The sequence below is a fragment of the Pogonomyrmex barbatus genome, unplaced genomic scaffold (assembly GCF_055798465.1).
Source record: "Pogonomyrmex barbatus isolate J1 unplaced genomic scaffold, ASM5579846v1 scaffold18, whole genome shotgun sequence".
NCBI classification, from domain to species: domain Eukaryota; kingdom Metazoa; phylum Arthropoda; class Insecta; order Hymenoptera; family Formicidae; genus Pogonomyrmex; species Pogonomyrmex barbatus.
Genome location: NW_028297114.1, coordinates 3,171,160 through 3,187,364, shown reverse-complemented (window position 1 = coordinate 3,187,364; position 16,205 = coordinate 3,171,160). Strand labels below are relative to the sequence as shown.

Genomic DNA, 16,205 nt, shown 5'->3' with positions numbered 1-16,205 from the left:
TCTCAACGTGATCGGGATAGAGTTAATCGCGTCGTTCCCGATATACCGCAGCCTATTTGTACATGCGTTTCCCGTCCGCAAAAACTCGTCGTCTCGTACCCGCTCGCGCGCTTTGCGAGGCTCGTTTTGCATTTGCACACGCCTTGGTTAGAGCTACGGACACGGAGCGGGCCGATACGTGCCGGCAGATATGCCCGGCGGCCTTGAACGTATGCAAACTCACGTAAAACGAATGAAATCATCCGCATGCAATTCCGCGTCGCGCATTCGTAAAGCGGCGCGGCACGTGGGTGGTCATCGATCCCACCGATCTCACATATATCGCCGCCGGTCAGTCTCTCTCTCTCTCTCTCTCTCTCCTCTCTTCTCTCTCAGCGCTCGAAATTAATTGAATGGGGCTCTAATAACCGACGAGATTTATTAATCGGCCCGGAGTGCGGCCTAGAGACCACGAGAAATTGCGCGCGGGAATGTTGCGTTCTACGATTACACGCCGCGGGATATTGTGAAAAGTTTCTTCATAATCAATTTTCTATTCGAAGTATAATACTTTGTAAATATCACTTTTTATTAAAATTTATTACTAAACCGCTTGAATTTGTTTTTACTTTATATAAGAATGTTAGAATAAAGTGAAAAAAATTAATGCTACATTTAATACGTATCACATTTCTGCATTTTGTAACAATTATGACGATTTTTATTACAGCGAAATAAAAATAATAGGTATGATTTATATTAATTTCGATAAACTAAGTCAATCAAATCATCGTAAATCAAATAAATAAAGACGAAATAGTAGATGGGATTTGTATATTTGCCCTGATTTGTAAACTGTCTCGAATTTCCAGCAATACATTTTTAGCACATAAACCGCTATCGACATAGGTACACAACGCAAAATACAATTCTAAACTTTTCGCGAAAGCTGTTAACAAAAAGCTCATTGTATACCGTGCGATCTCTCCAGTTAAAAATTCAACTGACCTTTATTTACTTTGGTTATTGTTACCTTTATCAAAACACAATTATCTCTCAATATAGAACTGAACGTGAATTCATTATTCTCTAATTTTTGTTACTAAATAAAATACAAACAATGTTCATGATGAAACGTTAAATGAAACAAATAAATATTATAAATTTTTTAAATATTATAAGTAAATAAAAAAAATGATTTATCCAAATTTATCATTTATTCAAATATCAATTGTTATAAAATTCGGCGATTATATAATTTTCAAATAATTTCATCTATTAATGGCCAATACTTTATTTTCAAAAAAATATAAAAATAAGTTAAATATAAAACAAAAAAATAATTAAAAAATAATGAAATATTAAATATCAAATAAAATTATTATGTTCTATGTATAAAAGGATATAATATACTTTAATTTAACCAATAATAATCAATAATAATCAATAATTTAATTTATCCAATGATACACATAAATAATATAATTGCTATAACGTCAATATAAATTTCAGAAGATAAAAATTGTCATTTATTATTCTTTTACAATTATTTTTTAATTAGTGTGTTCATTAGTGGATCCATTTGCCGATCGCAACAATTGCCAAATTTCTCTTTGTCAGGCAGTATAACTATAGCTGAAAGCATTGTTGTCATCACGAATCACGTCTACATCAAGATACTCTGACATATGGTCAATGTGCCTATTTACGGTAAACCGATAGAACACACGCGGCATACTCCCCGTCTGTTTATTTAATACATGTGAATGACCTATCAGGCGCAAGTGTTCTACAAACGAAGTGAATGGTTGTACGTAGATTGTACGTACTTGTGAATGGCGCACCTGTGAATGGAATATCTGATTTTAAACGTGATTAGTCCGGGGACTGGTGTTGTAATGGCATTTCATGACAACTTTCGACGCGACGGATATTAATGTGCCTTTTTACGCAAAACTATGATAGGGACTTTCAAATCCTCTCGCTCCGTGATTTATCGCCTCTTCTGGGAAAAACGGATCGGGTAAACCTAGTTTTACGCGTAATTTTCCTAGCAATTTTCTTCGATATTAATCCCCCTCATTACCGAGTTTTCTTTTATAACCTTTTCATAAAATTGCTTGTAAATAAAAAAATTACCTTAAAAGTGCTTCAATATCAAATATTATATCAATAACAAATCATAATCTCTGATGAAACATCAAAGATATATTCAGAATTTTTATTTTACGCTCGTATTAATTAAACAATATTTAACAACATTTCTATTACAAGTTAACAATATTTATTACAACGATAGTTTATCTTTTACCTTTCGCTTTTTTGCCAATATCTAAAATCTATGCATTCAAGATATTTAAGTATTAGACTTATTACCAAATTCAAATAATCTAATTATTATAAGAATTATCTTTCGTTACATGAATATGCAAATTTCATCGCTGCGTATTCGAGGGATATTTACTCGATAGTTGCCAAATGAAAGTTACACAAATGTGCGAGAGTTCATATCCCGTCATATCTGCAACCTGTCGATTCCACGAGAAGACTGTAATGTGAATGTCAAGGGAAGAATGAGGACGAAAGCGTTAAACTGCTTGCTTGCCGAGAGAAGAAATCACGGTTATCGGGATACATCAATCGATCGGTAACACGATACATCTGTTACATGTTACGGATGTGATAGAAAGTTACTTCCAAGAGTAAAATTGATTGCTATTCCACAAGTCGAGGTGGTGAGTTCACGCAATATATAAATTATCAAACACATTTTCTCTTTACTCCTCTTTGCTTTCTCGAACGGTAAAAGATACTCTTTCCGAGGACTTTCTGAGATGTTCATTTTTGAAAGTGCAAATGTTTATCGTATCGTATCGTATCGTATCGTATCGTACGATAATCGAATACTTTCTGCGTAAACTTGTACCAATAAAACTATCGATAGCTACGTTTCTAACTAGAAACGGAGAAAAATTGTAAAATGATTGAACTCGCAATCGATTTCATAAACGCAAAGTGAATTTATTAGAAAACCTTCAGCGTGGTTCATTGAAATATAAGGGCTCCTCTGCGTGCATTCGGATTCTCATTTTGCACATTTACATTGTATTCTCCTGCCAGCAACAAGTTTTATTTCAACTGCACATTTTACTTACTAGATCGTAATATAGAACGCGTAATAAAACGTAATAAAACAAACGAATTCAAACGGAATGAAAATGCTCTCTCGTCGAAAATTATTTTTCAAGAGAGTTAGATAAAATATCTACAATCAAACACGCTTGCAATTCTATATGCAAAATATATACGCACAATTCCGTCCTCGATTATAAATTATCTATAAACGGACTTTATGAAAAATGGAAAATTAGAGATTTCTATAAATTCCGAATATATTCGACCAATCCGTTCCACAATTCGTTCCAATTTGCATTTATCTATAAAATATAAAATAGAGACGGAGAAAGAGGGAGGCGGAGGCGGAGGCGGAGGCGGAGGCGGAGGCGGAGGCGGAGGCGGAGGCGGAGGGGGAGAGGAGGTAAATCGCTCAACTCTTGCCTCTTGCATTGTCGTTTCGAAACTACCGCGGTATGACGATATCGCGGGCGAATTTACGAGCGGCCGCGCGCGTTGCAGTTTCGACTTGGTCGCCGGTCATTAACGTGCAACTCGTGCATCAGCATTAACCGCGGCGTAACGGCGACGGGCAGGCCCGTCGGAAGGGACAGGTGCATTGTTAGCGGTGGCTCGCGATGAGTAACAATAGCGGAAGCCACCCCGCGAATTAGTCGCCGCAAAATGCTTCACCGAAGCGCCGTGATTAGGCGCAGATGCAACGAGTCAAACTACCACGCGCGTTTGTTTCGGAAAGGCGCGTAATCCTCCACCGCGCGCGATCTCGGCCTCGTTTGCCGCGTTTGCGAATTAGTATTTGTCTCGCGAGGGTCGCGACGGTACGAAGGAAATTTTTAGCTTCTATTTACGAGGAGGGGAAGTTCCTTAATAGGAAATAATAAATCACCACGAGGAAGTATCACGTGATGAATTCTAGCGCGGTCACAGGATAAAAATATATATATCGTCGGATATCTCGATATAATATTACGTATTTTAATATCCGCGAAGTTCACGTCTCTCACATGATCTAGACAACCTGCCATTAAAAATCAGAGTAAAATCAGAACGCAGGCTAGTGCGATATAAAAGCAGCGCGTACAAACAAAACCAAATCGTAAAATGTTGCTCTCGCGTGCTTCTAAATCCTTTAAAAAAATAAAATCCGTTTTTGTATGGCGATGATTTATGTAAACATAAAAGACGCCATATACAACTGCGCAACGCTGCATCGAGCGAACGCAATCACGAAACGTCTCTTTTTACATCTCCATTTTTCTCTCTTTCTCTATTCTCTGAATGGCACACAGTCGAAGTCGATAGGGTCAATTGTCAATATTTTCTGCTCTGCTAGCGAACACAACGATTCGTTAGATGCATATAGACTATTCCCTGCATTTATGGATATATCTCGATATTCATTCTTGCGAGAGAGCTTACATATCTTCTGCAAACTAATATATAAAAAATTCTAAAATAAACATTTTGTTCTCATTTCACTCTTTGAGCGTCCATAAAAACGTATAATTTTAATATTTTAACGCGCATAATAATGTTTTCTTGGATATCTGACAAACGAAGTAAATTTATTTGTTGGTGTTTCGCATATTGTAAATGACATAATTGTTTTATTAATATTCTATATTAATAAAAATATTCTAATATTTTTATATAAAACGAAAGATTTTGAGACAGGAAGAACCGTCTTCCTGTTTTTCAATACTTACTCCTAAAATTTTTCAAGTTAACTGTTTACTTAAATGTAGCATATTCATTTTATTATTTTATTATTATATTATATTATTTATTATATTATTTTATCATGTGTATTTAATATTTTGTAGATTCTGATTATTGTCAATTATACGCAACAAATTGTAAGTGATAAAAGTTAATCAATAGAATCGCACATATAAGCATAATTTGCATATACAAATCAAATGCGGTTGTGTATCGATCTATTATTTTTTCGACGTCATTTTACTTATTAATATAAAGACAAACTATCAAATAATATATGAATAGATAAACAACAGATTAGATTAAATTAAAATTATAAAGAAAATAAAAACATAAAATTTCTTTTACAAAAATTATTTCATGTTTAGCTTTTAGAATTCCCGAATTTATTAGAATTTATTAAATATTAGTAAAAATTATATTATAAAAATTAATACTAATCTATTCTTATCTATCCATTTTAAGATAATGGATTTATGAAACATTAACTTTATTTTAGTTTCATAATATCACTTTACATATACGAACTTTACATATGTGCACGTATCTTATATGTAGATATAAGTTTTTTCTCCATTACCTTAATAAAAAAATCATCGTTTTATCATAAATAAGAAGAAAATATAATTCATCACTCACAGATACGATGCGCAGCAGCGGAGTTGTGACGTAAACTGCGTTGAACTGTAACACACATATATCTAACTTATAACAATGTTCAAAATAATATATTTCAACAAATAATTATTGCATGCATAAGGTAATTATAGATAACAAGTAATAAAAAGTAATCAATAATGAATTACCCCAAAGTTGCTCCGCCATCGCCCGATGCCATCCCAGGCCTCCTCCTCCTCTCATTCCACCGTTCCACCGTTTTTTCAGTTTCTTTGTTTCTTCATAACACTCACACAACACTCGCGCAAATACTAAATTATATAACACTTCTCAATAGCATGTCACACGATACGATTAAACCGAACTAATAACGCGATAGTTCATTTAAGACAATACATTTCGAACACGCATCATCACGATGTCTCGTTATTTAAATCACTCATCAAACCAGACTCGAATAAGCGATTCGCGTGTCTAATCCCCCCCCCTCCCTCAAGTTTCATTTAAAAATTATTTAAACAAATCACGTTTGAATGAGCGAAAAATTCCAAGCGTCGTTTCAATTAGTACTTCAGATCAACAGATTACGCGAAATATCTATTAAAGAAACAAACAAAGAAATCAATACGCTCGCGAGTCGTTAATCGCGCAGGTCAATCGAGATGTAGACTAGTAACCATTCATTCAAAGACAAAAATCGCCCTGATTCGCTCGCGACTACGGTCTGAATGATAATGCGACGATACGTAGAACAACCTTTACCTACTCGACCGAGTGTCTCTGCGTAAATGATGGTCGCGACGATCGCGCGGCGTAAATAAACACGCCGCGCGGCGTCGTCGTCGCACAAAAAAACAAGCGCTGCCGTTACGCGCTCTTCTACGAAAAACATAAAACCAAAACTTTCTTTGTATTTCATATCATACTCTCACAACAAATTACTACGACTTGTCATTCACATTAAGTTATTCATTTCAACAGTTCAAACGACATATATATTAATTTTATACATATTTATGTACATATATTAATTTTTATCAGTTTCTTTTTTACATATACGTACGTATATATTTATTTATAAATGCGAATACACACACACACACACACACACACACACATACACACACACACACGTATGACATTAATTCGAATGATACAATTTATCTCCCTTTTGAAAAGATGTCTATGCAAATTAATATTCATGTTTATATATCGTAACATACGTGTGTGTGTGTGTGTGTGTGTGTGTGTGTGTGTGTGTATTCGCATTTATAAATAAATATATACGTACGTATATGTAAAAAAGAAACTGATAAAAATTAATATATGTATATAAATATGTATAAAATTAATATATGTGTCGTTTGAAACTGTTGAAATGAATAATAAATATTAGCCAATGAATATGTAACGATAATTTCGGTATGAACAAATTCTACGCGATGTCGTATTAATCAATTTTTACCTATTTTAAAAGTATTGCCACAACATTTTCAATTTTTTATTTTAATTAATCTCCAAAATACGCTATAAAATTAAATTGTATGGCAGAATCGTGGAGCATCTCATATACGTGCAAAACAAGATTAAAAAACAATTTTTAATAGCTACCGTTTACCTGCAGAGTCGTTTCTGGCATTTTGCTTGTGGCAGTGACAAAGCGCCTGTAGAATTAAGCGAACGAAATGGTTCGCGATGTGAATAATGACGTCCTCTCTTCACGCACGCATTTCACGTTAGATTTAATTAAATTTCGCGTCGTGTTAGAACTATCGTCTTTGCTCCCGAATACTGTCGCGTTTGCAAATGTTGTGCGAACAGGTGCAAACGACTCATAGATGCAAATACGGACGGAACTCCAAACTACACATGTTGTGGCATTGAAAATCACGACTAGATCTGTTCTCTTCTCAAATCCTCTTCGCGATTTCGTTTCAATGTAAAAACTGTTACAAAGACAGAAATATAGGCTAAGTTGGTCGAGTTATAGAAATATTTTTATTAATTCAAAAATAACAATAAAAAAATTGCAATAATATAATTTAATTCAATTATATTTCATATATTATTTATTTATTATTTAAAATTATATTATGTATATTCAATACTGATTTGTTACTTAAGATTATTACTTAATTAACTGGTCTAAACTAGAAACGATCTTTAAATGCGCGATCTTTAAGCTACAAGAAGTTTATCTCCCTTGACGATCCCTCGTCGATTATCTAAATAATTCGTTGAAATTATCACATTCTTTATTCTCGTTGTTTAGTTTGGCTACACCAAGATGCAAACGCCATTAATACATATTACACATTTCACGTGGCATGGGTGTCAAGAGCATGCTGCTGTCAGTGGCAATGACGTAGCTTTTGGTGTAAGCGGCGATTAGGCGAACGGAGCCCCCGATGCAACGTGCTCGCTTCACGAGAGAGAACAGTGACGTTTTGTCGAGCTTATCATCGACGCAATGCGCATGCATGTACGCACGTGTGTGCATGACGCCGATAAGGGTCGTGGCACTCGAGACGTAACACATTCGCGATTATCATCCGCGCGAACATAATCGTCTGTCGACGCGCATGCAATTTCGTTCATGTCGCTTATATAAATCTGTTTTTGCCGGACAACCACGCATGTCCGGCCTCCTCCGGCTGAAAATTGCGGCGGCATGTTAAATTTTATGCCTGCACCTGAGCTACAATATAAACAATTATTGTTGTTGGGGTTGTTTAATTTCCGCCATCTGCGAAATACGCGAAATTGAATCGGTCGATAGCGACACGGGCGCGCCACTGACAAATTTTACTGCCACTTTTTTTTCTCGTTTAAACTCACTTTACGCAATCTATAATTCACGACGAAATTGCATCCGCAGTTTTGTGTGTACCACACGCGATGCATGATTTTCAATGCTCAAAATCCGAATAATTTATCATATCAAATTTTTTTCTATTTTTACAGAGCAGCAGAGATTAACATAATAAAAATTTTCAATATTCCAATTATCTATTAATTTTTAATTTAATTTTTTAATACAATAAAATAAATGTTTAGATATCTGTAGTGATACAAAATATTTCACGATATAAAAAAAAAAAAAAAAAAAGACTACTTTTTCGTCCGTATTATATAAAACATAGAATTATCATGGATCGTATAAAACGTGAAGTTTTTAAATGAATTTTCGAGTATCATGCCAGAATGTTATATACGATCGCATATCGCGAGTACAGTGTAATCACGATGAATTTTACCGACGAACGGGAGTTCATTTCGATGTGAATATGTTTATATTCAACGACCAATAAATTTGATTCGCGCGTAAATCAGACACAGGATATACTCGTAACTTCATGGTAATTGAGTCAATATATGTAACGCGGCAAGGATTTGCCATGTAATACAAAATTATGTTACAGTGCCAACAGACGATGCCCATGATAGAGCTATGCAATTTCAGTACTCACACTACATGACTCTACACTGCTAGCTGAATATAACTTTTTATTGTATTTTTCAGTGCTGTTAACGTCGGAATGATCGATGCGGTCGTTGCATATGAAGATATGCGCGAAAGGAACAGCGGGCTGTTTTCCAATAGTTCTCGATCGAAATGATGATAATGATGGTAATTTACTATAAAATCCTATCTCTTTTAGATCTTTTTTTCGCAATATTTTAAAATACCATAACTTTCATACCAGGTTTCGCTATAAAAATGCGAATCTTTGAAACGATACTCTTGAAGCAAATCTAATTTCTTAAATTCTCTCGGGTACCATTCGCCGAAACATAAGATAAAAATAAAACGCATGAATGTGGAAAGAAGAAATATCGTAGTTCAAGACATTACAGTATCTTCGCAAAGTGTATCTACATTTCCTTAGAAAATTATATTTTCTGAATTCTTTCATCACAATTTCTTTTCTCTAGTTTTCTTTTTATTTTTTCTATTGCATAATTTCCTTTAAATTACATTTTTATTATAAAAAATTATTTTCATATATTTTTTAAATTATATAAAAATATATAAGAATCAAAATATGCATATTATTGTTAAATTTTATATATTTATATAAAATTCAAAATATCTGGTGAAAAGAGTATTAGATGTTTTTTTTTCCCTTTAAATAGACAAGAACAAAGACGTAAATGTCGATTGTAACAATTAAATTTTGCGTTGTATCAATCTATTTTTTGTTGGCAATTTCGTCGACACTGAAAAGAATGACGAGTTTCCGTAATAACTCATCTTAGCATTTACGCCTTTCAAATGTTACATCTTTCGATGTCGGCGTCGTCAATGTCGCATATTTCATGCATTTTTCATCAGGTTTTTATGCAATATCGTCATGCAAACAAAGCGCACGAAAGAACCAAGAGTACCGACGATATAGCTTTATGTAGACCGTAAAAAGTGGCTCTTCGTCGATGCATTGACAATCTATCGTGCCATTTATTCTCATTCTTTGTACTTGACATCTCACGTGAGAATTTTCTACTTTTATATATTGCAAAATATTTCTGCCTTCCCTATATATGTATATGTATACAGGCAACGTGAGTGTGAAAGTCAATAACCGACTAACAATAGAACTATAAATAAATCAGAATCAATTAAAACGTCAACAGTCAACAATTTTAATATCCGTTTTTCGAGTAAACACAACAAATATTTTCGTCAAGAGAGATAAAAATATGCGAGATTTTAGTCAACTGAAATATTTAAATGTAAATATCCATGGTCCTCACCTGATACACAAGCGAAATCCGTAGTCATCGAGTTAAATCTCGGGCAACTCCGGGTGGCCCGAAGATCGATTTATTTACGAAGAGAAAACTTAGTCTGCGTCTGCGTCAACGACATACGAAACTTACGACATAGACGAAAGGCCGAAGACTAACAAACCAAGGCTTCCGACAGCTGGAAACCCGATCTCGATAAGCGCTCACATGATGTTGATACGCGCGAACTTACGCGAAATGAAACGCGGATTTTTGTACGAGAGAGTCAAATCCGAGAGAGGCAAATCTAGAAGATATTACGTGTGACTTGAAAAAAACGCGCGCGTGTATAAGTGCGAATCATTTCATAACGCGAGAGATGAATATTTTCCGAAAGGAAAATATCCGGACGTGCCGACACTTTGGCCGGGCGACTGCGATTAGCATGCAAATGCCTTTAAATATTTGTAATCTCTCCGAAATGTCGTCGTAAAGGTCGCGTGTAATAGGGGCGTAAAGAGGATACTCAAAGAATATTAGCGATATTAGACTCGTGAATCGTAAAGATTCGTCTCGTGCGTCAAGAAAGACCTATCTTAGGTGAACGAATCGCTAGCGTGACTGAAAATTCTATTATATAACGTTTTTATTTTAACGTTATGAATTACTGAGTGATACGGTAGATAAAAGAATCCATATTTTATTCTACACTCTGCAGTTTCTTTAAGCATGCAGCGGTTATTATATATTTATTATGAAAGATGCATAAAAGATGAGGTGCAAGTGTATGATGATAACAAAATGGTTACTAAAACGTTATCTAGTCAAGTAAACGAGTGTCAATTTACGAGCGGGGAAGCATATATTTTATGTACCATAGTCAGAATGAAGGGATGAGAGACAAGGAGAGTACGTAACAAAATTTTTTAAAAATAAGAAAGTTAGAGAGCCTAGGAATAAAACTGTGTCAGTCACGCACAGAATATATTTACGATAGAATTGTTTCCTTTTATCTCTAGTTTCGACAGTCTGTTTCGCGAAATAGAAATAATATTCGACGGAATGATAGCAAAAAAATAGCTGATGATGCAAATGAATAATCTTTTTGAAATAAGGGGATTAAAAAATTAAATAGGTATTAATTTCCTATATATCTCTGTACGACAAGTGTAACAGCTCTGATAGTAAAGAGATAATTAATGTATCGTTAAATAATTAAATAAGGATTATAATGGGGCTATACATTTATTAATTAGAATGTCGATGAAACTTCGATTTTTACCCGCATCTATTTAAACTCCACTACTCCACCTTTAATGCAATCTTCCTGCATCTCCGACGAACTATAGACGACGTGTTTTTCCATTTCCTATGTATTCAGTCTTCCAACTGGGGATATCCAATTTCTGAGATTGAAAACTGCAAAATGGCCCCTGTGAGTTTTTACTGCAAAATCGAGCACGCACGAGCGAGAACTCCGTGGTGACATCGAACGAAGGAGGAGATCGCGCGACGAGAGACAACAATAGCGGCGAAGACTACAGCCCCGACCTATCGTTTTCACAACTCGATGCTCGATTAATTATTTCCACGATTCCCTTACTAAAGTTTTCCCCACCGTTTCTTCCTGAGAAGCCTCGTCTCAACTCCTCAACTAACACGGAGTTCTTCGACAGTTCGAAACGACGCGACGTCTCGAATCGTTTGCACGTTTCTTGCTTTGATCATCGATCGTTACGTCGCTCGCGAAATGAGAAAAGTCTGACGGCGTTTCCTCGACACGAAGGCACTGCCTTTCGCCGATGCAGATATTCCAAAGTTCAAATGAGACTCGATCTTCACGATACGACGATCGTCGAAATCGTGATGACTGAGAGTGTTTGGACCTGTATTTAATGCTAATATTCCTACCGTTGTAAGTGATATCTTGTAAGTAAATTTATCAGTCTATTTTCAAACTCGAAAAGTCGTTCTCTGAAAATTCTCTGATTTTCAAAGCGATTTATCAAAAATTCCAAATAAAATGAAAGTATATTAAATGCATCTTTAAAATATATATGTACTTGTTGTGCAAAGTCCTTAATATTTTCTATTCGTAAAAGCTTGTAAATCATAAAATAAAATTAAAAATCACTCGAGTTTCAATAATAAAATTTAAAACATTTTGAAGAAATTATAAAAATTCTAAAAAATAAATATTTTATATTGCATAAAATTTTCAAACTTTATTTTCAAAAGCTATAGATAAAAAATTATATAACGCATAATCGATACAAAATTTAACTTTTATAAAACTATTAAAATAAATCTTTATGTTCATTAAGCAAAATTGCATTTAACACGAAATTATATTCACAATGCAGAATGTTGGATTAATTGTAAAATCAGTGTTCTAATGTTTATGGTGAATGAATCTACTAGTTTACAAGTTACATTATATTTTTCAAGACATGAAAAATGACATTCTCTGCAAATTCCAGATTTTCCAGATAGTAAATACTTCATTTATATAAATGACAATTTATTTTCTCAAAGAAACCATTTTCTTGAAGATTGTTTTTAAAGTTAGCATAAGCAAAAAAAATCTCCCGCAATCCTCTGGTTTTTAAAAAATTTCTGTATGTTACATGTATATTATCATAAATTCCATACACAATTCAGTACACATGTATCGTCTTTGTCTATCAAAATGTACTACATTCTTTCACAATCCCGATACACGATGCGATGTTCGCAAAGTTACGTATCGTCTCGGTTACCGATCACCTGGGACTGACACTTCTGGTTCGGACAAGTTCAGAGGCAATTTCGAAACTCCATTTTGGTGACATTCTGCCGTACGATGCGGCGATGGTTCGATCGGCGAACGGTATAGTTATTGACGTCGCTCGTATCCCTCGAATTACCCGATCGCTTTTACGAGGTGGGAGGGAGGGGGGGGGAGGGGGAGGGGGGAGGGGGGGAGGGGGAAAGAGCGGGCGGAACAAGTGCAGGTGGCGCACGGCAAAATAAATGACGTAAAGAGCGAACGGAAAATAGGTCAGGCAAAAGTAAATAAGGCAGAAATCGAGTAAATTCGAGGTGGGAAATTACTGGGCGACGAGTTACAAAGCGTGGGGCGCGCTGACGCGCGTGCACATCGACAGCGATCGTCGTGGATGGGCGACGGTACCAAATACTATCGATTGTTAAAGTGCGGACAGAGACGACGAATAAATGGGCCGAGAGCGCTCTCGGGAATTGTTAAAACGCGGAATACATTCGTTACGGAAGAAGTCGTGAGTGTTTGCCATGAATATTCAGAGTCCCCACTTCAACCCCGCGTACAATGGTACTCCGTATGGTACCGGTACGTAACGTGTTCGGCACAGCTCGTTTGATGGAAAAATAGCGCCACTCGTAAAGTTTTCAGAGACTACATCGCTTCTCACCACTGCCGATAAATTTAAAGGAAAATAAGAATATGAAGTGAAAGTAAAAATTACTTTCTTAATAAACAGCCCTGCCCCTGCATATCAATCTATATTTTTATTTTTCCATAAATCGAAGAACATGTACGAATAATAATAATGTATGCGCGATACATGCAGGTTACGCATTCTAAGAAAAAAATAAAATCATCGAGAATGATCGTGTCCCTCAAGTCAAAAGATCACGTCAAATAGGTTACTTAGATAATAAATCGTCGTTAGCATCCACTGCACGAAAATCATAAATCTAGTTGAATGTTGCAATGCACTTACGGTAATCTCGGAGTTTAACGATCTACCTTCAGGATTTGAATGTATAGAGCGATAACAAGAAGTTTGAAGTACTTACTATCGCCGACATAAATGTTACACTATCCCCGTCCATAAACGCTCCAACTGTTATATGTATTGAAAGACGTATTGAAAGACATATGTATAATTTAACAGTTCTTATTCTTGTACTCCAAATAATCACCATCACTAAATTTCTCGCATTTAGACATGTACAACTCGACATCCATTAGAATTAAACTGTGGAGATTATAAGTTTGCTTTCAGCAAGTTCACACTTCCGTCAGTGTTTACACACTGATATAACCGGTTAAAAATACAGCACATCAAAGCGACGAACATCGTTTACATTCTATACGCTATTCCACTTATGACATTTATTTACTCCACTTTTCGCGGTCGGCGACCCTTATCTAAAGTCGCGATCGCTCCGATTACACCGTTCAAGCGTGTCTAAACGATCAGCGTGGCGAGCAGACATCGTTACGGGGAGAAAACGATATTTTAAATCGAAATTGCGCGCGGCTTTACCGACGCGGCGAGAAGTGAGAAGATGTTAAGATGCGCGAACGAGAGGTAAATCCCAGAAGCCCTCCCGTCGTCAGCTTGAGCCTCAAAGAGCATCGACGTGTGTACACATTGGCATCGGAGCACATCGTTTCTTGCATGCATTGCTCCTCGACAATCGGATGCATCCGCGTGCACACAGCCTCACGGTTCGATGCACCAGTCGTACCCGAGCCGCGATGACGCACACTGGAGCACTACATACATTTGCCGAGCAGATCAAACCGCCATGTTGTATCTCTCACATACACCCGGAAAGCACAAATATCAAATAATAACTCGCGCCACATTAACGGAAAGGATCAAATTAATTACCGGAATTCTAAAATTTCAAAACAATTTTTTTTTCCTATCAATTTTCAAAAAAATATATTTAAATTTTCCATAAATATAATTTCTATAAGCACACTATGCACAGTAGTAAGCTAAAAAAAGAATTTGATTAAATCGTAGAAAGAACAATGGTATTATTTCTCGGAGCATCAATAATTGTACTATTCTACAAATTAGATAATTAAGCTTCGCTTTATCACGGATTTACCGCAATTACGGCTTTACTTACATTTTAGTAAATACAGTTGTATAAACATGGCGGTTTATTCTGCTCTCGATACAAACGCATAATGCATTATATTTATAAAACCCGGAAGGGTTGCAAAAATAAATTGAAAGAGCTATCTTAATAAACTGAGAATTTTCTTATTGAGAAGAAAGTTTAAAGACTTTCCTTTGTTTCATTTTTTAACATTATTCATTTTTCAATATTTCGATATAAAAATAAATCTCACAATTAAATTTCAATTAAATTAAACTTCAATTAACAAAATAAAAAAAATTTTAAGAGATTTAATCTCTTATTAATTCTCCAATATTAGTAGAGTAACTAATTAAGACAAGTAAGTAAAATCTTTATTGAAACGAAATACCGTTGAAATCACATTTCGGAGGAATGCATCGCTACTATTACACCGCTTTCAGTATTACACCGTGATACACCCTTGGTGTATGCGAACGAGAAGTGAACATGCGAGCTTTCTTCCTCGCTTCGTGCCTTCGCCTACCGCTTAAGCTGACTTCCAGCTCGACGCTCCGGAACTAAGTTTCCCGCGAAAGAGATGGATTTACGGTGGATTCTTCCTCAACTATTTCCCTCATCCCGGCCCTTCGCCAAGGGCGAAAAATTCATTCGCGTCAAAGCCCCCGAATAATGTGGGAATGCACGAGCGATCGCGGTGGTGCGGTACGATCGCTACCCAGATTTCTACCTACCCGCGCGTAATCCGCGTGCAAAATAATCAACAGAAAAATCCGGTATTACCGTTGCCGTTCGTTAATAACGCGACGCGATTAATCCGACGCAAATATCGAAAACATCGAACCGAAAGGTTACCGCGCTGCACGACGAAGAACATGGATCAATGATTAAATGCCCGTCGCGATTAGCAGAGCGCTGCTGCGATTATCATTATTATTTGTCATGCGGCGGAACGAAAGCGAAGAGTGATGTTGAAAATATTACGGATCGATCGGCAAACGAATTTCCAGCGCGATACGCGCTGTTTGTGCATCCTTTTGATTGAATACCAAATGGTATTACAGTGACTCAGCCAAAGCGCGGTCGGTGATTTTCCAAAGTTTAATTTATCGTAGCTCGCTGGTGCCGAAATAATTTTTCGCTGGTCCGTGCAGCGAGCAGAG

General features: G+C 35.9%; 1 protein-coding gene across 3 annotated transcripts in view; it reads right to left on the bottom strand.

Annotated features, from left to right (window-relative positions):
* LOC105431819 (RNA binding protein fox-1 homolog 2) overlaps positions 1-16,205 on the bottom strand; it is a 266,891-nt gene that overhangs the window by 245,764 nt on the left and 4,922 nt on the right. The window contains exon 1 of one of the 3 annotated variants that reach the window (XM_089074931.1): positions 5,473-5,491. The exons of the other annotated variants lie outside the window; for them this stretch is intronic. The gene's annotated coding sequence lies outside the window, so the exon portion shown is untranslated. Of the gene's footprint in view, positions 1-5,472; positions 5,492-16,205 lie in introns of those variants that run through there. 3 annotated transcript variants of the gene reach the window in all.